At 37.1% G+C, this 25830-nt stretch overlaps 1 protein-coding gene and 1 long non-coding RNA gene across 22 annotated transcripts in view; both read left to right on the top strand.

Annotated features, from left to right (window-relative positions):
• The window catches only part of LOC105468849 (discs large MAGUK scaffold protein 2), a 2241192-nt gene that overhangs the window by 816595 nt on the left and 1398767 nt on the right, over positions 1-25830 (top strand). The gene's annotated exons all lie outside the window — the stretch shown is intronic.
• On the top strand, positions 1169-25754 carry LOC139357652 (uncharacterized). The gene is made up of 2 exons (XR_011611225.1): positions 1169-9576; positions 25671-25754. It is a non-coding gene; the product is annotated as an uncharacterized lncRNA (long non-coding RNA).

The following is a 25830-nucleotide window of genomic DNA, read 5'->3' as shown; positions in this document are numbered from 1 at the left end:
GCCTTTAATATCTACTTAAGAGTCTTCTTCATCCCTTTGGTTATTCAGCAACAATCTTCTGGTTTCCTCAAGCTTCACTATAGCTTTCCTTAAGGTTTGAGCACACAGACAAAAAGCCTATGTTACAAATAGTGGTCCCTGGACTTCCAGAATCTGGGTAATAGGTTGTGAAGGTTTTTTAGCCACTATATTTTTAATGGCTTTCCAAACCACACTGGCATATGCTTTCTGGAAATCCTGAGCACACCACAGCCAGTGATTTCCAATACTGACTCAGCATCAGAATCACTTGTGGTTCTTTAGAAAAATGAGATTCTAGGGACCTATCTGAGATCCTTATACAGGAAGCCTGGAAAAGGGGCTGAGTAACTTTCAAAAGTTAATATTCCGATATGCAGCAGTGGTGTTGGAAATCTATGGCCTATCTTTAAGTATAGAGTGATTGTGCCCATAAATTGAGTAGTTGAGGGCAGAAAAAAGTGTGAAGAGGCATATCTGAAACATAGGATGTCCCAGCCATTGTCCTCCGAAGGCTGTTTCCTATTTGTTAGCTGCAATCATGATGCATACGATGCCAGTACATTTTTTAAAAGGATGGTTAAATGAAATAATAAATATAATGAACCTGGAACAGTTCTTTTACATAATAGATTCTGAATTAATGTTAGTTTACTTCCTTTATGTTTGTCTGGTTTTTGTTGTCAATTCAGGTCTGAAAAGTGTAATAATCTCTTCTGTTGTGGGCATGTCTTCCCCTGAAACAAGAGGATGATATTAATAGTCAGAACTTATCACATTTATATTTGGTCACACTACAAATAGGAAGGGTCAAAAGAGTTCATATTATTAGGCGAGAAGGTATGTGTATATATAAATATATAAATGTGTGTATTATGTACACGGTGATGAATATATGTAAATAGGCAGGAAGACACACATATGCCCATCTATCTGTATGGCATTTCACTTCATCATTGTCAACAGCTATTGTGAGTTACTTGGAGAGTGATTCAGAAGTGATCAATAGCCATAATATTAAAATAGGCATTTTTCTCTTAAGAAAAAAGCGTTCTTGTGTCATTCTCTCATAATCCTATTAATCTTGGAGCAAAGGAACCATAACAGGCCTATTCAAAAAACCATAACAGGCCTATTCAAAAAAGAATATCTTAGTCTTTTCTTCCTATAGGTCATTTTTTAAGCTTAAAGAATAATAGGACCTTGCTGGAAAGAAAATGAGAAGAGGAGTGTTTTTCAATTTAACCTCTGATATCTCTAATTGTTCTCATCCGGCTTCACAGACTCCTCTTTTTCCACTTGCTGCTAAAATATCACTCTTCTCAGGGCTGGATACACTCCATCTATTCTCTTTGGGTGACATAATTCACTCACATTATGCATAAAATGATGCTAATGACACACAAATGTATATGTCCACCTTGATGGCATAGATGTACTCCATACTTTGCATGTACAACATTGAACTTAATATATTTTCATCAAAACCTGTTCTATTTAGTGTATTTCTCAGCTTCATGGGTTATCCATTTTATGTTTTCAAAAACTCACACAATAAACCAGGAAGCCAGTGGAATTGAGTACTTCCATCTTTGTGCTGACACATATGCATCTCCACTGGCATTTTTCCAAAAACATATTTTCTGCCAAACGGAAGGGAATATTCCAAAATATTCTAAGTATTCTACTTTAGGAAAACCCTGAAATACCTAATTTAAATTCACAAATTGTGTAAGTTAGTTGTTGGTTATTTAGGTTAAAACCACTGCCTATTCGGCATCTGCCAACCCAGGCATGGTGCTGGGCTCTGAAGTTCAGGAGTTGAGAAGAGACAGCCCCTTTCCTCAGAGAGTATAGTCTAGAAGAGATAAATGGAGAAAATAGTTATACAAAATGATTTATTGTAGGGTTTCTCTTAGTGGCACTTTTGTCAGGAGCCTTTAATATATCTTTCGATTTATATAGCATCTTCTCTACATGCTTAGGTTGTGCATCAGATGCATAAAATATGTAATATTTGTAGATTCCATAGCTGAGTTAGTTCAAATTGAGGAGGGAGAAACTTGTTTGTTCACTTTGATTATATATAATGTTCAGCCTTTCAGAGACTGCCAGAGCCACACTAATTTAAAGAATGGCATTAAACAGAACTATCTTAACTCAACCTTGTCATCTTGCAGTAAAAGGCTCAGTCATTGTATCCAGCTATCTGTTAGGTGCTGCCTGCTGCATCTGATATTCTAAAATTCAGGCAAGCCACTTATTAAATAGGAAGCACCATGGCACCACAGATCACTCAGCAGCAACCACGTAATGCCTATTTCCAGGCTCTAAAGCCCAGAAAAGAAGTCAGAACAGTATCAGTGACTTGTATGTTCATTTCCGTATGATATGCATTGTGGACAGATTAGAAAGAAGCTAGATGCAGGGAAATAGTGATCTTACAGAAGCGGTAACAAATAGGCAAGTAGGAACCTAAATGTACATTTTACTCTGCCCTGTTCTTAATTGATAACATTTGTTAGAGATATGTAACATTTTTCATACTGCATCCTTTAGGGGGTATTAACAATATGCTAGCTTGATATAGTTTAGTCACTCTTGTCAAAACCTGGTGTCCAGGTCTAGAATTTGAAAATTCATAGTATAGTCAGATATGACTTTATCCAGTTATTCAATATTTGCTTGTACTATATGCCCAGCACCTTGCTGATAAGTTTTGCTAGTAAATTTTACTTTGTTATCAAGTTTTCCTGGTAAATGACCTTTGTTGTCATTTGTTTTGTCTGAGATATTGTCAACCTCCCTGAGCTACACATCTCTTCTGTGAATGAATCATACAAGTCTACATCGGGGTCTGTGTCTGCCTGACCCATCATTGAGCTGAGACTGAGAAGTTCCTGCCTCGTCAGATGTTTACAACATCTACACACTCCTGTTTCCTTTCAAAAGTCCACTGCCTCCTAGCCTAGGGGATTTTTAGTCAGCGAGGTAGGAAAAGTTGTCATTTCTCATCCTATATTCCCCCAAATCTACAGGGAGTTATTTCTGTTTCTCTGGTTAAGAAATAGACTTTTAAAACTCAAAAGCCAAAAATTGAATCCCAGTTTGTTTGTTTTGGAATTATTGCTTACTTGAAGCAATGAATGCAGAATGACCTTGCTGACTGAATAGATCAAAGGGCATGTATTTAAGAAAATGCATATGTTTAAAAAGGCTTATTTACTTATTTAAAATGTTTTCTACTGCAAATTTCTTGGTGAGCCTGGAATTTGAACAAGAGGAGACTTGTTAGCCTTACTGGATACTCTGTCTAGGACAGGAAGAGACCTAATAAAACACATCTTCAGTGGCCATGATAGTTATATATTTCCTTCCATAATTATTATTAAACAGGGTCCTGACAATTTTGTGTTTACTATGGTACCCTTGATGTGTTTACATTCTCAGGATTTGTCAGCGTTAAGAGTCTCCTTGATGCCCATGTTAGTCCTAGAGACACCTACGTTTGTTTCTACTAAGTGACCATATTATTATTACTCTGTGCTTGGCAATGTTTTCTTTTTTTTTTTTTTTTTTTTTTTTTGAGACAGAGTCTCACGCTGTTGCCCAGGCTGGACTGCAGTGGCGCGTCGGCTCACTGCAAGCTCCGCCTCCCGGGTTCCCGCCATTCTCCTGCCTCAGCCTCCTGAGTAGCTGGGACTACAGGCGCCCGCCACCGCGCCCGGCTAATTTTTTGTATTTTTAGTAGAGACGGGGTTTCAAATTCCCTGCATTTTGAATCCTCTGTAAGTTTTGACTTTGTCCAAACCTCTTCTTTGTTCTAATAATGCTGCTGATGTTTAACCTTAAAAAACAAAGGCTAACTAGAGACAGAAAAGCTAGCTTTAGAAATATGTAAGTATTTGGGTCCTCAGACCTTCCAAAACTTGAACCTTGAGACTCAGAGATTACTTACCTGGAAGTCCCAAAGTGGGAAGTGAAAACAGCTCTCTCTGTTCACCATGGCTCATTCTCTGCCACAAGCTAAAGGAGTCCATACTCCCACTCTGGGTGAGGCCAATGGCTAGCAGAGAAGTAACTGCAGACACTTCCAGCACATGTTCAAATAGCAGTTCATGAATTCTCTGAAACCTCAGAAGATATAACTAAAACCAGTGGAAGGTTGATTTTATTTCTCTATATGTCTCTCACTGTACTGTGACTCCCTTGAGGACCGGAAATGATTGTTACTTGTCTTTGAATCCCTAGCTCCTAGCTAGAAACGAGATGTCTGACAATAAAATATACTAAATGTTTATTTAGCCACACTGAGCTGAACCAGTTTATATACTTAAGGACATTATTTATTTATTCATAAAATCTTTACTGCATACCTACTATGTAATGAATGTGTACAAGGGATACGAGAAAAATACAACTATGGCCCCTGCCTTTAAAAACATTACAGTCTAGTAGAGACGGGGTTTCACTGTGGTCTCGATCTCCTGACCTTGTGATCCGCCCGCCTCGACCTCCCAAAGTGCTGGGATTACAGGCTTGAGCCACCGCGCCGAGATCGCGCCACTGCACTCCAGCCTGGGAAACAGCCTGAGACTCCGTCTCAAAAAAAAAAAAAAAAAAAAAAAAAAATTACAGTCTAAAAAGGCAGATATAACACAGAGAAAAGAACATTAACGTTTGAGTCAAGACTTGAACTCTTCTCCTGCCACTTATCAGCTATCACTTTAGACACATCACAACCTCTCTGGATTCTTCACTTTTTAAAAGCTTCTTCAGTTAAAAAAAAAAAAATTGTATAATAACTACTGCATAGGATTATAATGAAGGTTAAATGAGACAATATGAGATGTCATGTCTTCAATTATTATAATCTTCCCTCCCTTCTATTTCTTCGTAACTACCCTGTAAATAGAGCAAGAAATGGATTTTATTCACCCCAGTGAGAACAGTGTGGTTCAGTGAAGTTAGCAGTGCTTCCAGGCTCAAATAGCCAGTAGGTAGCAAGACAAGACTCTACCTAGCATCTGCAGAATTAGAGTGATTCCCATTCTACATCTCACACCTCCTTGCTCCTGATTCTTTTCTGCAAGTCATTGCCTTCCCTCAGTGTGGCATTGCTTGTACCAATGATAACTTCCAAGAGAAATCTTACTACAAGCTTTTTGCATGGAAGACTGAGAACCTGTTTGGCTTTGACTTTGGTCTCCTCCCATGGGTTTGTGGGTTGTGATTTTGTTGTTGTTGTTTTGGAAGGGACAGGCATATACTTGATCAGGCTCTGGCAGCAAATCACCTTGGCTTTGATGCTGCTCCTGTTGTCAGAAGACTATACTAGTGGGAGCTCCCACAGAAGCAGCACAGAATAGATGTGTTTCACATGTAATTGACTGAAATTTGAGATTAACCTCGCTTCCATCATTTACAACCTCTATAGGAAACTGGTTTTTAGAAGAAATGGTATCTTGCTTAATTATTCCCTCAACCTTTTGATCCTCTTCCCTGTTGATAATCACTGCTTAGCATATTTCTTGCTGCTGAGAAAGTGGGCAGGCAGCTGCTACAGCCTGTAGCAGATTCTAAGGTTGCTCCTTAGGGGTTTGGCAAAGGATACCTTGTGAAGTTGAAGATTTTACAAATGTGTTTGTTTCTTTTACCCTGGAGATCCTGAGCAATCAGTCTTGGGTTTTTCTTCTCTAAACTGTTTATGCTTATGAAGGAAATAATTTAATCAACTTGTGAAAGTGGATTTTTTCCCAAACATTTTCAGCTTTGATGGCTAATTCACATATATGTTATAAGAGCATTGAAGATTGATTTGGGGGCTTTGTTCTATGCAGCCTATCTATGCTATTTGTTTTGTTAGGATGCTTTTGTTAAGCATTGTGGGCTAAATTTTAAAATGAATTTGAAATCAATAACTGTCACCTTTGAAAATCTGCAGTTAATTATGTGGTATTTGGCTACATTTAGAATTTGGTGTGATTGAAGCTTGCCATTTTCTCTCATAAATTTAGTGTCCAAACTCTCTGACCCAAAGCATAGGGCCACTCTGAGTCACTGATGGACATAGTTCAAGAGAAATATAGCAGAAATGCATTCCTGGGTTCTGCATGTGTAAATGTGAGGTATAATGAAATAATTTCTACTGGTTTATCAATATATCTTTTAGGGTCATTCCTCACTCTCAATGCATAACCTACAACAGTATTGGAAATATGTTTCATTTCAGTAGCTATAGGCCTTATAGAAATCTCAACTGGGGAGGATTCTGAGGCCGTATCCAGACTTAGTAAGACAAATGTTTTGATTGGTTAGCAGTGTGTTCCATGGATACAGCAAGAGTCAGGAGTGGTCCTACACTGGCCATCATCTCTGTTTGGGCTGGACAATTTTATGTTATATGTTGTTGCTTCATAATAGAGAATAACCTTTTATATATTTGTTACGAATAGAATCCTAAGCAGGGTACCACTCTGGCCACGGTCAAGCCCCTTTTAAGGATCTTTAGTCAGGTTTTTCTTCGTATATGCCTAATGTATTATATTACTCTGTCTTGGTATATTGCTCCTGAGTACCAGGAATTATAAATAATTCACTCCCCCAACACCTATGAATTTTCATATTTCCGTGCCTTTGCTTAAGCCATCTTTTCTACCTAAAATATTGTCCTTTCTTTTCTCATTTAGAGAAAATTTTCCCACTGTTGATGGGCTGCCTGAAATATTGTCTATTCTTCTGTAGAGCTTTCCCAACCTTCCCGGGTAGTATAAATGGCTCCCTTTTTCATCTATCCAAAATAATTAGTTGAACCTCTATTGTTACACTGCCGTGTTGCTCTGTAATTACTTGTTTACATCCCAGAATCTAGCCCAGAATATTATGCATATGTTTGTAGACTTGAAGTGGATCAAACATTGTTCAGAAAAAACCCATAGTTCCTTATTTAAAGTTATTGGATTTCTGAATTTATAAAGAATACAATGCATGCAAATATGATGGTAATGGAGGCTGAGAGGGTAGAGGGAAGGAGATAGTAAAGAAAAGAGAAATATATATTTGATGTAGAGTCCAACAAAGAAAACAGTAAAATAATGTGTGGCCAAAGAAGAATATTTACAGGAAGAATGAGGAAATTGATCCAGGCTAATCCATGAAGTGTATGTATAGGTTCTGCATGTCCTCAGACTGAGGAGAAAGTTGACTTTTTCCTAGATAGACATGTATAGTAGACCTAAGGCTTCTTTGCAAGTATCTGAGAACATTAGTAAATTCTTGCCTGGTCAGAAGGGAAATAGGCGAGGACTAAATCAACTGAGAAGTACATATCCCTTCTAAAGGTTTTCAAATTCTCTTTTTAAAATACTGTATTCATAAAACCAAACATGTAGTCAGAGAATTGAGCTGCAACCCATATCCACCAGTCTTTAATAAGGTTGTGTAGAAGTATGCTAACCTGTCCAATATATTGCTCTCCACTGTCTTGAAGAAAGTATCTCTTCCCAGGTAGCAGTCTATTTCATTAAAATTATCTGAAACTTTACAGTTTATAAAGAAATTCCCTGTATTTTATTTCACTGAATCCTTACCAACAGTATTTTTTAAAAACTCAAACCATACAGACATGTAGGTGTATCCATTTTAAATATGGAGTAACTCAGAGAGGTTAGGCAACTGGTCCGGGGCTGCAGAAAACAACCTAGCTCGGCTTTATACCTAGATCCTCAGTGCACTGCAAATCCCATGTTATTTTATTTGAACTTCCAGAACTTTTGCTTTCTTTCTTTTACCACAGTCATCATTTCTTTTATTTTACTAATTTTATTTATCTTTCTGTTTTATCTCTTCATCAGACTCTAAGTTCCTTCCTTGCCTTTTTCTTCCATGGAAGCCCATTTGGTGCTAGGATGTTGCCTTGATCTTTGCAAAGAAATAGTGCCAGATTTCTTTACGTGTATTTTAAACAAACATGGTGTTTGTTCAGTATACATGTTGGTTTAATGATGGAGTAAAGGAAGGGATGGATTAAATAGTAAGAAATAAAATTAATTTCACAATGTTATCAATATAGATGATTTCCATTTTCTACAACAAATTAATACATGTCAGAGGATAAGGAAAAGCCCACCTGAGACACTCACTTAACAGAAACATTACAAAGGAAGAGAAGAAAATACAGAGGTTTATCCAGGAAAATTGATAAACTTCCTCAAATAGGAGATTTCAGATGGAAAGGGCAGCCATAGTAAAGGTCTAAATGGCAAGAACTGGCACTGGGTCAGAAGCTATTAGAAGAATGAAACTGGACAATCCATTAGATTGCAGGCTTTTAAAAAATGGAATTATGAACTTTTGCAGCCACATAAACACCTGGGCCTGAACAATTAAAGGTCAGCTTTAAATTGTGATAAAATTATCTACATTAAATAGGTACAGCTATTTCATTGGGTAGGTGAATCCTGAGCTCACATGAACTGGCTAATAAATTCCTTAGGGAAGACAAGGATAGCAAGCAGGGTTGGTGGGAGAGAAGCAGGACGGAACTAATATCTCTTTTTAAAATTATACTTTAAGTTCTGGGATAGATGTGCAGAACATGCGGGTTTGTTACATAGATATACACGTGCCACGGTGGTTTGCTGCACCCATCAACCCGTCATCTACATTAGGTATTTCTCCTAATGCTATCCCTCCCCTAGTCACACCCCCCGACAGGCCCCGGTGTGTGATGTTCCCCTCCCTGTGTCCACGTATTCTCATTGTTCAACTCCTACTTATGAGTGAGAACATGCGATGTTTGGTTTTCTGTTTTTGTGTCAGTATGCTGAGAATGATGGTTTCCAGCTTCATCCATGTCCCTGCAAAGGACATGAACTCTTTCTTATTTATGGCTGCATACTATTCCATGCTGTATATGTGCCACATTTTCTTTATCCAGTCTATCATTGATGGGCATTTGGGTTGGTTCCAAATCTTTGCTATTGTGAATAGTGCTGCAATAAACATACACATACATGTGTCTTTATAATAGAATGATTTATAATCCTTTGGGTATGTATATATCCAGTAATGGGATTGCTAATGGTATTTCTGGTTCTAGATCCTTGAGGAATCGCCATATTGTCTTCCACAATGGTTTAACTAATTTGCACTCCCATCAACAGTGTAAAAGTGTTCCTATTTCTCCACATCCTCTCCAGCATCTGTTGTTTCCTGACTTTATAATGATCGCCATTCTAACTGGTGTGAGATGGTAGGTCATTGTGGTTTTGATTTGCATTTCTCTAATGACCAGTGATGATGAGCTTTTTTCCATATGTTTGTCGTTCTCATAAATATCTTCTTTTGAGAAGTGTCTGTTCATATTCTTTGCCCACTTTTTGATGAGGTTGTTTGTTTTTTTTCTTGTAAGTTTATGTTCCTTATAGATTCTGGATATTAGCCCTTTGTCAGATGGATAGATTGCAAAAATTTTGTCGCATTCTGTAGGCTGCCTGTTCACTCCGATGACAGTGGGTTTTTTTTTTTTGTTTTTTTTTTTTTTTTTTTTTTTTTTTTGTCTCCCAGTGTAGAAGCTCTTTCATTTAATTAGCTCCCATTTGTCACTTTTGGCTTTTGTTGCCATTGCTTTTGGTGTTTTAGCCTAAAGTCATAAAAACCCTAGAAGAAAACTTAGGCAATACCATTTGGAACTAGTATCTCTTAAACCTCCTCTAGGTGACAGTTACTATGCCAGTAGTATGAATATAAAATATTCAAACGATAGGAAATCAAGATTCAGAAAGGGTCAGTAATGTCAGAAGTTACACAGCTGGTAGCAGAGCTTGGATGTGAATCTAGCCATACCAATCTAGCAACTATAAACCTACTGCTGTTTCTACAAACTTCTCTCAGGTCTGTGAACAAACCAAGATTTTTCTTCACATGTTGATCCCCCTTTCTTTTTCCTCCCATGATCTCTTTTATGAAGCCAGTTCTTTTATCTCTCAGCTTATATTACCACCACCAGAAATTGTTCCCTGACCGTCAAGCACGAGAAGGGTATATCCTTTTTCGTTCCTATAGCAGCCTGTGCTGTTACCAAGTACCATTTTAATGGTATTTCTCATACTGTATTGTTGTTATTTACTTCTTTGTCTTCCTCTTATTGTGAGCTCCTCAAAAGTCCCTACCATATGATATAGTACATGAACACATACTAGGTGTTCAGTAAATATTTACTGGATAAATAAATAAGTGTATGTTCTAACTCAAAATTTATGGTCTTTTTTTTTTTTTCCATTCTTAGTATTTATTTATCACCCCTCCCCACTTCCTTTCATGGCTAATGCAATTTCCACTTGGCTTTGGGAATTCTCTTGTCTTCAGTGTTTTTATTTTTCTTGCTTGACTTTTATATCTTTCATTAAATGTTCTGGGTTAGATACTAATGCATAATGCTCTAAAACATTAGCTACTTGCCAAACGCCAGGAAACTGACAATGAAAAGAAGGCAGAATTTGGTCTGCCTATGTGTGTTATTACTAACACAGGTGTCCTTTATTATTATTTTATATGATCACTATTATGTGATTCATCAGTTGAATTTCTTTACCAGTCAACTTGGAAGTACAGTATATACATGAGAGGGCTTTTTGACAGGAGGTAGAGGGGAATTTGATTAATGGTGTAAATGAAAGGCACCGTTAATATAGCTTTCTATTTTCAACACTAGAAAATCCCAGTCCGTACACATAAAATACATTCTACCTACAAATGAAGCCCTAGCTTCATTGTCAGAAAATTACTTTCTAAAGATAAGTCAATCAGAAAGTACTTAAGGAACATTCTTTGCTATTGTGCCTGTTCCCACCGGGAGTAGGGTTGAGGTGGTGACAGAAACAAAGAAACGTAAGTTGTGGGTCACACCTGAGGAGTTTACAATATTATTGTAGGAATAGAATGAACATATGTGAAACAATTATGAGGGCAAGAAAGCGTATCATTTAGCACTAGCTTATAAGCCAATACAATAAAATTTTTTATAAGTCAAAGAGGTTGAAATTTATTTGTTCATTCAGCAAATGTTTGTTGATTTCTTGTTATATATAAAACATTGTGCTGTGTCCTGGGGATGCCAAGATTAATATAATCAGTGTCTGCTGCTGAAGGGCTACCAGCCTGTTAAGATTACGATGTATGACTGTTGTAACAATAATGTGAGGGACAGTGTACAAGGAAGGATAAAGAAGGCTTTGTTCAAGAAGTCAGAGAGGCTGCATAGAAGAGGGGACTTTTAACCTAAGTCTTGAATTTCGAATAGCAATTTGCACTTTTCTAAGAGGAAAGTTAAACAGTCGATTTTTTAAAACCTTGCCTCTACTTCTCTTTGAGTGTGTTGATTCATCACTGTTATTATCAGCAATGGATGTTAAACTATATGGTGCTGAGGAAAATGAAGAGATCAGAGGTATTTTGCTACAAGTGTCACAGTTTATAGAAGAACTTTGTAGAATGAAAAGATAAAAGGGAAAAGAGGAAAAGAGTTGCTTTATATTACTTCTTCATTTTCTGCTGTGTTTACTACTTGTTATTTCCACAAATTCGTTATCATCAAGCATTCTCTTTCCTTTGATCTTCTGACATTACTTGCATTTAATATGTTTGTTATATCTTGACTTTTTCCAATATAAGTTTATATATACATATATCTACCTCCTCCTATTGGATAGTAGTTCTTTAACAGCAGCAAATTCCATGTTATACTTTTTCAGGGGAAAAGTATTAAATAAATGAAGAAACATTTATTTAATACCTACTACGTTGCAAGAATTATGCTAGGTGTTTTATATCTAGCAGTCTAGTCCCTTTAGGAATCCTATGAAGTATGTTGTATTAACCCATTTTGTAGATATGTAAACTAAGGTATAAAAAGATTAAGCATCTTGACCAAAGTTATATAGCTAAATAAATACCTGAAATGTGATTTAGACCTTGGTTATCTGCTTCCTCTCCTCTTTCTACTATTTCCCACAATGTTAGTTTTAAAATGTGTGTATTTTTATTAAAAGGACAACTAATTGTTTCTTTTTGTTTGAGTACTTGTCTCACGTATTAATTCACAAACTATCCTGCCATGTGCCAGGAGTTTAGGATTCTAAAGAGGAAAGACAGTAATTGCTCTCATAGAGAATACCACTAAGTAGAAATAAGATATTATGAGACAATTGGGAAGTTTCTTAATTCATCTCTATCAGTAAGAAGAGAGCTCTGGTAAGGTCCACAATGCTTTATTTTAACCAAATCTTTGACAAATGCAAAATTTCAGAGCCATTGTGTGAAAGAAAATCTCACTCCACCATCTTCCCAGATTTCCAATCTTTCAAGCCACAGGTGCTCCTATTGTGTCTGGAATTGGTTCCTTCCAGTGGGTTCTTGGTCTCACTGACTTCAAGAATGAAGCCACGGACCCCCGTGGTGAGTGTTACAGTTCTTAAAGATGATGTGTCCGGAGATTTTTCCTTCAGATGTTCAGATGTGTCTGGAGTTTCTTCCTTCTGGTAGATTTGTGGTCTTGCTGGCTTCAGGAGTGAAGTTGCAGACCTCTGCAGTGAGTGTTACAGCTCATAAAGGTAGGGTGGACCCAAAGAGTGAGAAGCAGCAAGATTTCTTGCAAAGAGCAAAAGAATACACCCTAGCAGCTCGCCCCTGCTGGCTCAGGTAGTCTGCTTTTATTCCCTTATTTGGCCCCACCCACATCCTGCTGATTGGTCCATTTTACAGAGAGCTGATTGGTCCATTTTACAGAGTGCTGATTGGTCTTTTTTACTGAGTGCTGATTGGTTCGTTTTGTAGGTGTTGATTGGTTCGTTTTATAGGTGTTGATTGGTCCCTTTACAAACCTTGAGCCAAACACAGAGTGGCTGTGTGGTGCATTTATAATCCTTTAGCTAGACAGAAAAGTTCTCCAACTCCCCTACCCAATTAGCTAGACATAGAGCACAGATTGGTGCATTTACAAACCTTTAGCTGGACACAGAGCACTGATTGGTGCATTTACAATCCCTTAGCTAGACAGAAAAGTTATCCAAGTCCCCACCCAAGCCAGAATCCCAGTTGGCTTCACCTCTCACTATCAGAAGTTGCACTTTTTGTAACTTAAAATTAAAAACAAACAAACAAACAAAACAGTTGTACTTTTTTTTTTTTTTTTTTTGAGATGGAGTCTCCCTCTGTTGCCTAGGCTGGACTGTGGTGGTGCCATCTTGGCTCACTGTAAGCTCCACTTCCAGGGTTCATGCCCTTCTCCTGCCTCAGCCTCCTGAATAGCTGGGACTACAGGTGCCTGCCACCACGCCTGGCTAATTTTTTGTATTTTTTAATAGAGACGGGTTTCACCGTGTTAGCCAGGATGGTCTTGATCTCCTGACCTTGTGATCCACCCACCTTTGCCTCCCAAAGTGCTGGGATTACAGGCATGAGCCACTGCATCCGGCCCAGATTGCACTTTTCTACTTGTTAATAGTAGGAACACCTTTTCTGGGCCACTGTAAACCCACTGCTATTTCTAAACTTGGCCCTTAACGAAATGCAAATAAAAAGAAAACATTTTAAAGTTAGCTGGGCATGGTAGCTCACACCTGAATCCCAGCACTTTGGGAGGCTGAGGCGGGCAGATCACTTGAGTTCAAGAGTTCATGACTAGCCTGGGCAGCATGGAGAAACTTTATCTCTACAAAAAATACAAAAATTAGCCAGCTGTGACGGCATGTACCTGTGGTCCCAGCTACTCAGGAGGCTAAAGAAGGTGGATAGCTTAAGTCTAGGAAGTCCAGGCGCCAGTGAACATTGATTGAACCACTGCACTCCAGCCTGGGTGACACACAGTGAGACCTTGTCTCAAAGAAAAAAAAAAAAAGTTGCTACAAATATTGGGTGAATAATAGCATGTTTTATTGGTACCAACTTTAGAATTGAAATAACAAGATGTCAAGCTACAGATTCAAACAACAGGCCAAAGGTCTTGGTTTTTCCTTTAAGACAAAATGTGAAAGTACAGCATCTAACCTAGAGTGTAATTTATCCATGTTGAGATAACTATAATTCTGGATTAGATGGGGAGGGACAGCAAAGTGGGAATAATTTTTACAATAGAGATTGAATAAAGTATGAAGAATATATTAAAAGCACACTAATTAAGTGTTAAAAGTACACTTATTAAAAATATTTAAAGCATTTTCTTACGTTTCACAGAAAACTTACTTAAATCCATAGCATATTACATTCTTAACAATGAAATAAGAATTCCTTCTCTTCTCCATAGACTGATTCCTCCTCTGCCTTTAAAACATACTAGTTTCCAGCTCATTAAAAAAAAAAAAAAATCAATACTATTTCTTCATATATTCAAATTACTCACTGAGAACTCACTGTGCTAGCTATTTTGCATAATCATGTGTTGTCTTGATCTTACCTTCTCATCTCCTCTGGAACCTTGTTTAATCAGTTAACTCCTTTATTGTTTCTTCAATCTCTTCAATCCTGACAGGACCTTCCCATTTAAAAAAGAAACAAACAGATTTTCTATTTTGACTTTGCTTCTCCTTCTAGATACTTCCTACTTTTCTTACTTTGCTTTCTCCCCTTCTATGTATGCTTCACTTCATTGTAACCTGTGTCTCTAACTTTTTTTTTTTTGCCCAGAAACTTATTTTTATTAAAATTACCAATGGCTTCAAAGATGCCAAACTTCATCTTACTTTGACTTTGCAGCCTTTGAATTTGTTGACACTCCTCTCCTATAGAAATGATCTCTTCCCTTGGCTTGTGACAGAACGTACTTTTGTTTCTTTTACTTCCTCAATAACTGTTATTTTTCAGCCTCCTTCTCAGATTTATTTTCTTTACTCTTTTCCTATCTAAGAAGGCCTGCAGCAAGGCTAGTATACAGAAGAGGCAGAAAGAGGCTGAGAGAAGGCAGACACTAGGAGAGGCAGAGCCTTGAAAGTTATGTTAGGGACTTTCATCTGTCTTTAGAGGAGCAGGAAGCCTTTGAAGGGTTTGAAGCATGGGTGTGATGTGATCTGATTTTCAATTTAGAATACAGACTGACAAGCATGGAAGTGAGGTGACTAGCCACGAGAAAATTAAAATGAGTTTAGATAAAGGAGGATAATAACTTAGACTAGTATAAATAGCAATAAAGATGAAAGTAAGTGAATATATTCAAGGTATATTTAGGACAGTTAACGGGTTGTATGTGAAAGGTAACAAAGTGGTAGTTTATAGCTTGAACACCTGGTAGACAGCAGAGCCAATCAGAGAGAGGAGAAAGTTTAGGGTACAGCACAAGGAAGGAAGCCAGTGAAACTGGTGGCTGAAGGGAACCTACATGATATCTCCTTCTCTTCCATGCTAATGGGACCCAACTGTCCTTATTTCCCAATAGCTTTCCCAACGGAGAAGTGCCATGACTTTTTGCAGCCCTCGGTCTCCTTAACATTGATGCGCGTACTTTCACAGGATGAAATATGTGACATCCCTTTAAATATTGAAAAGACTATTTTTTTGAAGAAGGATTAGAATGACTTTCTGTGGCCCTAGAGAGGATAATGAGGACCAATGAGAAGGCAGATTTTAGTTAAGCATAAATAACTTTGTAATGAGTAATGAAAAGGAATGCGTCATGAGATGTTAGTAAGGCCCTTGCAATTGGAATTGTTTATCCTACCCTCTGTGACCATTTCAGGGGAATTATTTTAGAGAGGATTTACACATTAGATGGAAGAGGACCTGGGAAGGGGATGACCTGATAGATGATCACTAGCCTCTGTTCTAACTCTGAGATTCTGTGGTTCTGTGAAATTTCCACATTTCCCTTCTTCCCATTATGACAAATAAAGGAAGTTCTGAATAACTATGACCTGAAGAAGCTCTCCTGGATGCTGACTGCTAATTCATTCAGAATTTTGTCATTTCTTTGAGTGCATGCATGAAAGCAAAATTTATTCAGAACAGTCACTCAGCAGTAAGACACCAAGAATGTATTAATGAAGCTACAGTAATTGAGGATTTTACCCAAGTGTAACTCCTAGCTGTAACTCATGCATAATTCTTCTGCAGTATGAACTGTGCCTTTCTTAGCTAGAAAGGAGTGACCGCCTTGGAAGAGCTGCATGTTTTAATTATGAGAGAAGATGTTTCTTGTTTTTATGGCCCAAACAAGGGAATTGTTTGCCTCTAGAAATATGGGAGAGTTTTGAATGCCAGAGAGATAAGGGGAAAATAATGTTCTCCTCTTCAGATATTTTACTCTCTAGCTACATTGTCTTATGCCTGTCTGCTGTTTAAGTAAGAAACAAGACATTTCGTTTTTTAGCTATTGTTCACATTAAAATAGCAATTCTTTCAATAAATACAGTAAGGAGCTGCATTCATTATTCCCAGTTATCACTTTGATACCAAAATCTTGTTAATGAAGCAAAATGGGAGTCATATTTATGAGCAGAAACAGGTACTAGCTTGTATAATACTTGATGTTAAATCCAAGTGTGAGATTCAAATTCCATGACCAAATTATCTGTTTATGCCAGTGGCAGTTAACATGGGGCAGAAACATGATTGGCTGGTTGAAGCTCAGGCCTCATGAATAAGCCTCTCTAGTAGTTTCAAAGTCTTAATCCTCTGAGCCCGTCATCTGACACAACCATGGAACCACAAGGCTTCCTGTCCTCCATTTGAATCTGTCAACCAACTATTATTTCCTGAGCACCTTCTAGATATGAATTGTGCTAGGTAGATACTTAGAGAGGTTTAAAAATAAAGTAGACAGTTTAGCAACTGCCCTCACAGAGCTAAGTCTTCTCAATGAGAGAAGATTTTTGGACAAATATATAATAGAAATATGTGACGAGTGTCACAGTAAGTGGCATTTCACAATAAAAGAATCACTATAGGTTACAGCGAGCAGTCCACGATTCATGGGTGGGTAGGATTTATACTAGGCTTTAATATGCGGTTTGAACTTGCCTCAACAATGAGGAATGAAGAAGGCATTTTAGGCAGGGACAGACTTGGAAATAGGAATGTATAAATCATGCAGACGCCCATAAGTGACTGAATTTCAAAATGGCTCACCCTGGAATTCCCCTTGAGTACAAATAATTCAACTTCTGAACAAAGATTTGGGTTAATTGGGAAATAGTTTGCTTCATGAAGATAGAAGACAGGGGTTTTCAGTGGATGTTTTTGCCTTTGGTAAACTTAATGCTGAGCAGTGAGTCTAGCTGTTACCAAAAGTAGTATGATTGGTAGTGGTGGTAGCATCATCTGCTACTTCACAGGTTTTGTATATGTTAACTAATTTAATCATCCAGAAATGTCTAGAGGCAAATACTAATACCATTCCAGTCTTGCAAATGAGGAAACTGAAGCTCAGAGGGGTTTAAAAAAAAAAAAAAAAAAAAGAAAAACTTGTCCATGGTCACAGATACATTTTTGTTCTACTTGTTAGGCAGGTTTATATTGGGGAATAACAAGAGATTGGAAGAGGGCCAGTGATTTGATGCTGAAAGTTAGTCTAAGAAGTTTGGGCTTTATTCCATGGTTTGTGGATGGTTGTTGAAGACATTCCTGTCCCTAATGCCTTGTGGGAATTAGGCTGGAACCCAATTCACCTCATCCTATCAACACATAAGCAATGGTTTAGTTAATCCCCAGTATTATGAGTCTGTAGCAAACTAGGTCAATGGGATTTCCCCATCCTCTATGGCTGTTAGGGCCAATTGCAGGCCTCCAGAGCTCACATACCACATTTCAGTTGTTCTCTTACTGATTTTTTAAGGCATCTTAAAATGAGAAAGATCATCTAACTCCCACTCAGATCAAATTCTTTATAAGTATTCAGTCAGCCTGCTTTACTTCCCTGTCTGATAAAAATCCTCAGATTACAAAATTTCAGATGGCTTATATTGGAATTTCTCTTGAGTACAAATGATTCAATTTCTGAACAAAGACTTGGGCTAATTGTGGAATGGTTTGCTGTGAGAAGAAGGAAGACTAGGGATTTTCAGTGGTCTCGTTTGCCCTTAGTAAAGTTAAGGATTGTTGCTAATGTCACATGGCAGAAGAAAGCAGTATCTAGCTGGACTGATTTTCTCCAATTCCTAAGACCTAGCACAGTGCTTGATACAGGGTAGGCACTAAATAAATGCTTCTTTAATAAATGAGAGGACAGAGAAACTGGAATCGGAATAGAAATTATGGTATTTATCTTATTTTAAGATATTTGATTTGAGAGAATTTTAATACGTATTTGGATAATGTTTGAACAAGACAAATAAGAAATTGTCCAGCTGCCTCTCTTACAACTCTGACTGTCCTCAGGAATAACTGGGCAGTCCACCAGTTCCCCAGTGAGTAATGTTGAAAAAGAAACTTTCCCTTTTCATGTTATATTATCTCTTTAGTATAAAAGACCCTGATGTTCACTGGGTCAAGTTTGCCTTTCAAAATGGCAATAGTGTCTTTCTGTAGCCTCCAAAAAAATAATGTAGTCTATTAAAAAAGCAAATAGGGTTATTCAGAGTCCTCTAAAAACGCAGACTCAGGAAACCCTGCTTCTCCAATTTTAGTGTAATTCAAAGCAAATAAATGACCACTCTGAACCTCAAGTTTTTCATCATTAAAACTGAAGTTAATCCTTCCTTCTTTACTGGATTCTCATGATGATTACTGAGAGAACTGTGTGAAACACCTGGCACATAGTAGGTGCAAAATAAATCTAATTTTGTTTTTCTTCCTTTCTCAACTGAATAGTTTATACAATTAAAAAGTAAGTATAGCTTTGCTAAATTTGGTCTGTGTGGAGGTTCTAGCACTAGTTACTATGGCAACTTTTTAATTTTTTTTTCTGGAAAGACATTTTCTCTAGTGTTGTTAATTTTAAAGATTAAACTGTTCTCCTTAAAAGCTACCAGATATCTGCCAAATCCCTTTTTTATTCCATCCTTATTAACCCATTTGTCTTTGAGTATTTTCATTTTATTTTACTCTTGAATAGTTGATTTTTCCCAATAAACATATGTTTGGTACAATGAATCGGGTTATATTTCATTTATTTTATAGTTACCTTAATTATATACTGTCTTATACTGCAGCATTCTAGTGAAGAATGTTTTTTCTGATATCTGAGATCATCAAAGATCAGGACTATTTATTACTCTCTAAATCAAAGATGGCAAACCCATACCACAAATTCTGTCACTTCCCACCCCCATGCCTATGACATTCTTTCCTAATATTCCAGGTTTTCCTTCAGAATCCTTCTGAACACAACACTACAGAGGCGAGTATCAATAGGTTGGTGTTAGCATGTGAGTTTACACCGATTTGCCCTTCATGTATTAAACCATAAGTAAGATTCAGACTTGCATCATGTTTGCTTGATGCTGTGCCTGAAATTGTATAATTTGGTGCACTTTCCTTGGATTGGCTTATCATGCCTTAGATCCAAGGATGTTTTTGAAAATGTTTTTACTCCATGGAATTGTTAACACAATGACCCTATGCAATCAGTTGCAGCTCATTAGCTCTGATTGCTATGGAAAAGATTAGGGCAAGGGATGATGTATGAAAAGAAGCCGCTATAGCTGCAGATTTCCTGCAGGTAGGATCACCCATTGATCCAAAAGGTAACTATAGACCTGGAGTTTGTATTACAAATAAATAAATGAAAGCTGAGCTATCAAATCGGTTCATTAAAAGTATCCCAAACTTAAATCATTTACTTACCACCTTAATGATTTTTGACATGTTCATTTACCATCAGAAACATTACTTAATTAATATTTTTATTGTGACCCAATTTTACTTAATGTTTACTTAAATACAAAATTGTATATAACTATCATAATAAAAATCTATATCATTTAACATATATAGAATATAATTTAAATAAAAATGCTTTGATAACTATATTAAATTATAGCTAGAAACCTTGTCTGTTAATGACTGTAAGAAACCTATTATCTCTGTTTAAAAAATATATATGTGTATGTGTATAGTTGAGATTTACTCAAACCAAATGAGACTTTCTTCATGATAAAATCAGAAAGACTACACCCCCCATCAACTCCACAAAAAGTTGATTTTATGAGTTTACATCTTACTGCTCTAAACCCATAGTTGTAGGTGGTACAAAGATAATAGCATTGCATTGCTCATGTAAGACTGATAATCATCTTTCTTCGCGGCCAAAATGGAATAGAAACCTACAACTAACAATGGGGGCTGAAGCCACAAAACTCTTGGGCTCCAGTTTGGGCAGGAATTCAATTACAGTGAATTAATAGGAACTGAGAGAACCATATGTCAAGGGACCAAAGCCAGACTCACTTTATTACAGGTCATATACTCATATAGTGGGATACTATATAGCAATAAAAATAAACTGACAGAAAATATGCACAACAATATGCATGAAATGCTCAAATATGATATCATGTGAGGGAAGACATTAAAAAGTACACACAACATGATTCTATTCTATAAAGTACAAAAACAGCTAAAATTAATCCATCCTGTCACATTTCAGTATAATGGCTACTCTTGGAAAGAAGTGACTGGATGGCAGCATATGGAGGTATTCTGGGATGCAAGTAATGTTCTGGATGCTGGTTACATGATATGTTCTGTTTTTGAATATTCATTCGCTTATTCACTATTAATTTGAGTCAGCTTATCAATTTCTGGTGGAATAAAAGCAAATGGGATTTTAAAAAGATTGCATGAAATTTGTAGATCAGTTTGAAGAGCACTGTTTTCTTAACAGTATTAAACCTTGCAGTCCATAAACATGAACTGTCTTTTTAGTTGGTCAGAACTTTAATTTTTTCAATGATGTTTTGTAATTTTGGTGTACAAGTCTTTCACTTATTATGCTAAATTTATTCCTAAATATTTTATTATTTCTATGTAATTAAAAATAAAATTGTTTTCTTAATTTCGTTTTTGCATTATTCATTGTTAGTGTATAAAAATATAACTGATTTTTGTATATTAATCTTGTATCCTGCAACCTTGTTGAATCTGTTTATTAATTCTATTAGCTTTTTGTGGATTCCTTAAGATATTCTATGTAAATTATGTCATCTGCAAATAGAGATAAGTTTACTTCATCCTTTTCAATCCAGATGCTTTTTATTTTATTTTCTTGACTAATTGCCCTGCCTAGATATTCCAGTACATTGTTGGATAGAAGTGGTAAGAGCGAACACCCTTGTATTATTCCTCACCTTAGTGGAAAAGCATCCATTGTTTCAGCATTAGGTATGATGTTAGCTGTGAGTATTCCATAAAAGTTTATTTTTGCTCAGATCACAGTCCTGTATGGTTTGCTAAGGTGGAAGTGGGTGGCAAGGTCCACTACAGCAAGTCATTTAGCAATTCAGACTCTTTCTCCTCTAAGTCTTCAGACTTCTCTCTGTTCAACTGCCATTTGGGGAAATAATAAGATGTTGCACAGCAAATTTTTAAGGGCTAGGCCTGGAAGAAAGGTACATGATTTCTTGTTTCATACCATTGGTCAGAATTCAGTAACAGGGCAACATATAACCACAAGCAGCATTAGTGTGTGGCAGATAGGATGACCAACCATCCTAGTTGCCCAAGACCAACGGGTATCAATTAGTCAGAAATACATGGTTTTTACCATCAAGGAATTTTTAATCAGTCAGGGTAAGGCAAAATTGAATAAATAATTAGAAATGCAATATTTTATAAAACAAAAGAGTTTTCTGGAGGCAGTTAGGTATTATAATAAATATTTTATAAATAACACCCATTTCTTACCTTTAATTAAATCATTCTCTCAATAACAATATGTTACTGCCAACTACGTGCCAAAACCTGTCTAGGTGTAGGAGTGGGGACACACAGCAGTGAAAAAGATAGATAATGTCATAGGTCTTTTGATGTTTAAGCTTTCTAAGATGGAAACAGCACCAAAGTACACAAATACTTGCAACAATGTCATTGTAAGTGCTATAAAGTAAATTGCCTTAGAAAATGTGACATATTATAACTAAAGAAAACATAGTCAAAAAGGACCTGTCTGAGGAAATGATATTTGAACTAAGATCTAGAGAATAAGAAGGAACCAATTGTACTAAGAAATGAGGGGAAATAATTCAAGAATGAAGCAACCACAAGTGCAAAGACTATGGCACAACACCACCACCAACAGCACCACCACCTTGTTAGGGTCTGGGAAAATAAAAGGTGATAATATGGCTGGATTATAGCATGCAGAGGAATATGGCAAAAGATGAGGTTGTATATGTAGGAAAGGACAATTATTATGTAGGAACTTAAATGTAATGGGAAGGATTTTAGATTTTGGATGGTAGTCTGTGTTAATAAGAAGTCATTGATGTTAGGTGAATGAGTGACATGCTTGACATGCTGTTTCATGTTTTATTGTTGTATAACAAACTACTCTAAAATCTAATTGCTTAAAACAGCCACCATTTTATTATCTCTCACTGTTCTGTGAGTTGATTTGTTTCAGCTATGCAGTTCTTTAGTCTAATTTTAAGTCTCTTATGCTGTTTGAGTGTTGGTTCAGAAGTTGGACGATTTGGCCTCTCTCCATCTCTATGAGGTTCCTCTCAGAACCTCATCTTTCCACTTGTTTCTCCATGTGACCTTGCCAGGTAGGCTCTCCAGCTAAGTAACTAGACATCTTAAATGGTGACTTCAGGCCTCCCTAAAACACAAAATTGGAAGTTATCAGGCCTTCTTAAGGCATAGGCCTAGAGCTGGCACTGTATTACCTCTGCTGTATATATTGGTTAAAATAAGTCCCAGACCAGTTCTAAGTCAGTGTGGAAAAAGGGACTGTATAAGGGTGTGGATACCAGAAGTTAGGCTTCATTAAGTACCATCATTAAGACTAGCTAACACAGTCGGCCTTCTGGCCCCAAGTGACCCATGTCCCTTCCACATGCAAAATATCCTTTCCTTCTACCTCAAAGCCTTAAGTCTCATCCATTAAAGCATCAGGCAAAGATTTAAAGTCCAAGATCTTATCAGCTAAATTATGTATTGGTACAGATGGATCTAAAGAACTATGAACCAAGGACACAAGTTCTAAAGGCCTGTGAACCAAGGACACAAGTTATCTTTCTCCCATATACCCAACGTAAAATGTGAGACAGGGATAGGAGTACCATAATAGAAACTTCTATGTAAAAAGCTGGAGTTGGGGAGTAAACATAGCATTCTCTGGCTTTTATTTTATTTTTTATTTTTTATTTTTTATTTTTTTGAGATGGAGTCTCACTCTGTCAACCATGCTGGAGTACAGTGGTGCAATCTCGGCTCACTGTAACCTCTGCCTCTTGGGTTCAAGTGATTCTCCTGCCTTAGCCTCCTGAGTAGCTGGGATTACAGGCATGCACCACCATGCCTGGCTAATTTTTGTATTTTCAGTAGAGATGCGGTTTCACTATGTTGTCCAGGCTACTCTTGAACTCCTGGCCTCAAGTGATGCACCCACCTCGGCCTCCCAAAGTGCTGGGATTACAGGTGTGAGCCACCACAGCAGGCCATCACTGGCTTTTAATAATTCTGAAATCTAGGTAGGCACATGTTATCAACTCACTGTTCTGGGGGCAAGGAATGTATGTTGATTAGAGAATAGTTGTGCTCTCTGGGAATAGTTCTCTTCAGTTATTTTCGCTGTTCTCTGGGCTTTTGGTTCCATCCACTGATTTTTACTTTTCGATAAAAAATGACCAGTGTTTACAGTTGAGTAGCTTCCTTATCTTCTGTCTGTCTCTAGGGAGTTGGGGACCCAAACATCCCTTTTCTTTGATTGTCTCTGTACCTCCCTGTCTAAGCTTATATAATTCTTTTGAAACCTTTGTTAGCTTCCTATATATAAGATCTTAATGTACTTTATGAGACAGAAGGCACACCTATAAATTTTTGAAATAGGCCCCCTTCTACCTTGGGCTTAGAATCTGAGGTCTGTGGGACAATATCATTTAGAATCTTAGAGCCATTTTTCCCAGTCAAAAGAGTGTATCAGGCATGGCCTCAAATTTTTCTGAGGCTTAATCAAATATTTCCTTAGGCCATGCTTTACTGGCAGCACCTTGGATTTGTTTCTTGAGCTAAAGCCATTTCTTACTTTGAGAATCTTCTGCTGACTGGCAGAGCTATGAAGGAGAAATGGTTTTCTTCTCCAACTTAGCAAGTCCTGGATTGGTCATATTTTTCTAGATTGTGCTTGAAAACTGGACAGTTCCTTCATTAGCTCATAGCTATTAGTATTTATTGTACATTGCTAAGAAAAACCTCATAAAACCCCCACACTCCAAAACAAACAGTGGACAATTTCAGTATTCTTCCTGGAAATCTTAGCTAAATAGACAAGTTCATTGGCTATATTTTCTATTTTTCATGTTAATGAAAGAGATAATGTCAAACTTTACACTGTCACACAAACAATCTTTTCTCTAGCCTCTGATGACAATGCTCCCCCACTTTTCTTCCAGACTTCATTAACCATCTCCTGTAGGCCCTTCTTGGCTTCTGCATGCTATCCAGTTCCAAAACCAATGCTACATATTTTATATTTTTGTTTCGGTAGGGCTCTCTTTCAAATATCAATTTCTGTTTTGGTTATTCATTGCTATGTGGATATAATGACTTATAAGAACTATTATTGTCTCTCATGTTTCTGTGAGTTAAGTAGGCTCATCCAAGAAATTCTTCTGTGGTCTTATTGAGGGTCTCTAAATTGATAGTATTCAAATAGCAACTGGGACTGCACTCATACGAAAGCCTGACTGTGATGCTGAGACGGCTGAGTCTCTTTTTCTTTCTATGCAGTCTCAGGGCTTGTCTTCTCACATATATAAAAAAAACCTCACATATATAGATATGCATATGATATTTATACATGGATATTTTTAAATACTGGCATAATTCTTACATGAACACTCATGACTCTCCAAATCAGAAGTTGACAGGCTTTCTTAAGGCTTAGGCTCAAAACTGGCATAAAGTAACTTCTGATACGTTACATTAGTTAAAGTAAGTCACAGACTAGTCAAAGTTCCTTGTGGAAGGGGACTACACAGGGTTCTAATATGAAGAAACAGGATTGATTGGGGCAATATTTGGAAACCGGCTACCACACATGTTATGACTTCAGTTTCCTAAACATTACTGTGATTGCTAGGGAGAAAATGGATTGGTGGAGGACATTTTTGAAGTATCACAGTGGAGAGATAGTTGTAGTTTATTACCGAATAGAGGCAATGGAGCTAGAGAGCAGTAAACTATTCAAGATATACTTGGAGATAGATTTGAAAGGACCTGTTGATGTTTTATTACCGAGTAGAGGCAATGGAGCTAGAGAGCAGTAAACTATTCAAGATATACTTGGAGATAGATTTGAAAGGACCTGTTGATGTATTGGTTGTGAAGGATGAGTAATAGGGAAGACTCGAAATGATTCTTAGTTTATAGGCATATGCAACAGAGTGAAAGATGGTTTCCATTTACCTCTACATGAGGCAGAAAAGACGTTTGAGGCATTGGTAACCAATAGTTCCGTTTTGGACTTCTTAAGTTTAAGAGACATGTTAGATGCATAAGTGAAGATTTCTTTTTTTTTTTTTTTTTTTTTTTTTTTTTTTTTTTTTTTTTTTTTTTTTTTTTTTTTTTTTTTTTTTTTTTTTTTTTGAGGCGGAGTCTTCACTCTGTCGCCCAGGCTGGAGTGCAGTGGCACCATCTCGGCTCACTGCAAGCTCCGCCTCCCGG

Source organism: Macaca nemestrina, chromosome 12 (genome assembly GCF_043159975.1).
Source record: "Macaca nemestrina isolate mMacNem1 chromosome 12, mMacNem.hap1, whole genome shotgun sequence".
Lineage (NCBI taxonomy): Eukaryota > Metazoa > Chordata > Mammalia > Primates > Cercopithecidae > Macaca > Macaca nemestrina.
Note: the sequence above shows the minus strand (reverse complement) of the source record. Positions and strands in the feature narration are given on the sequence as shown.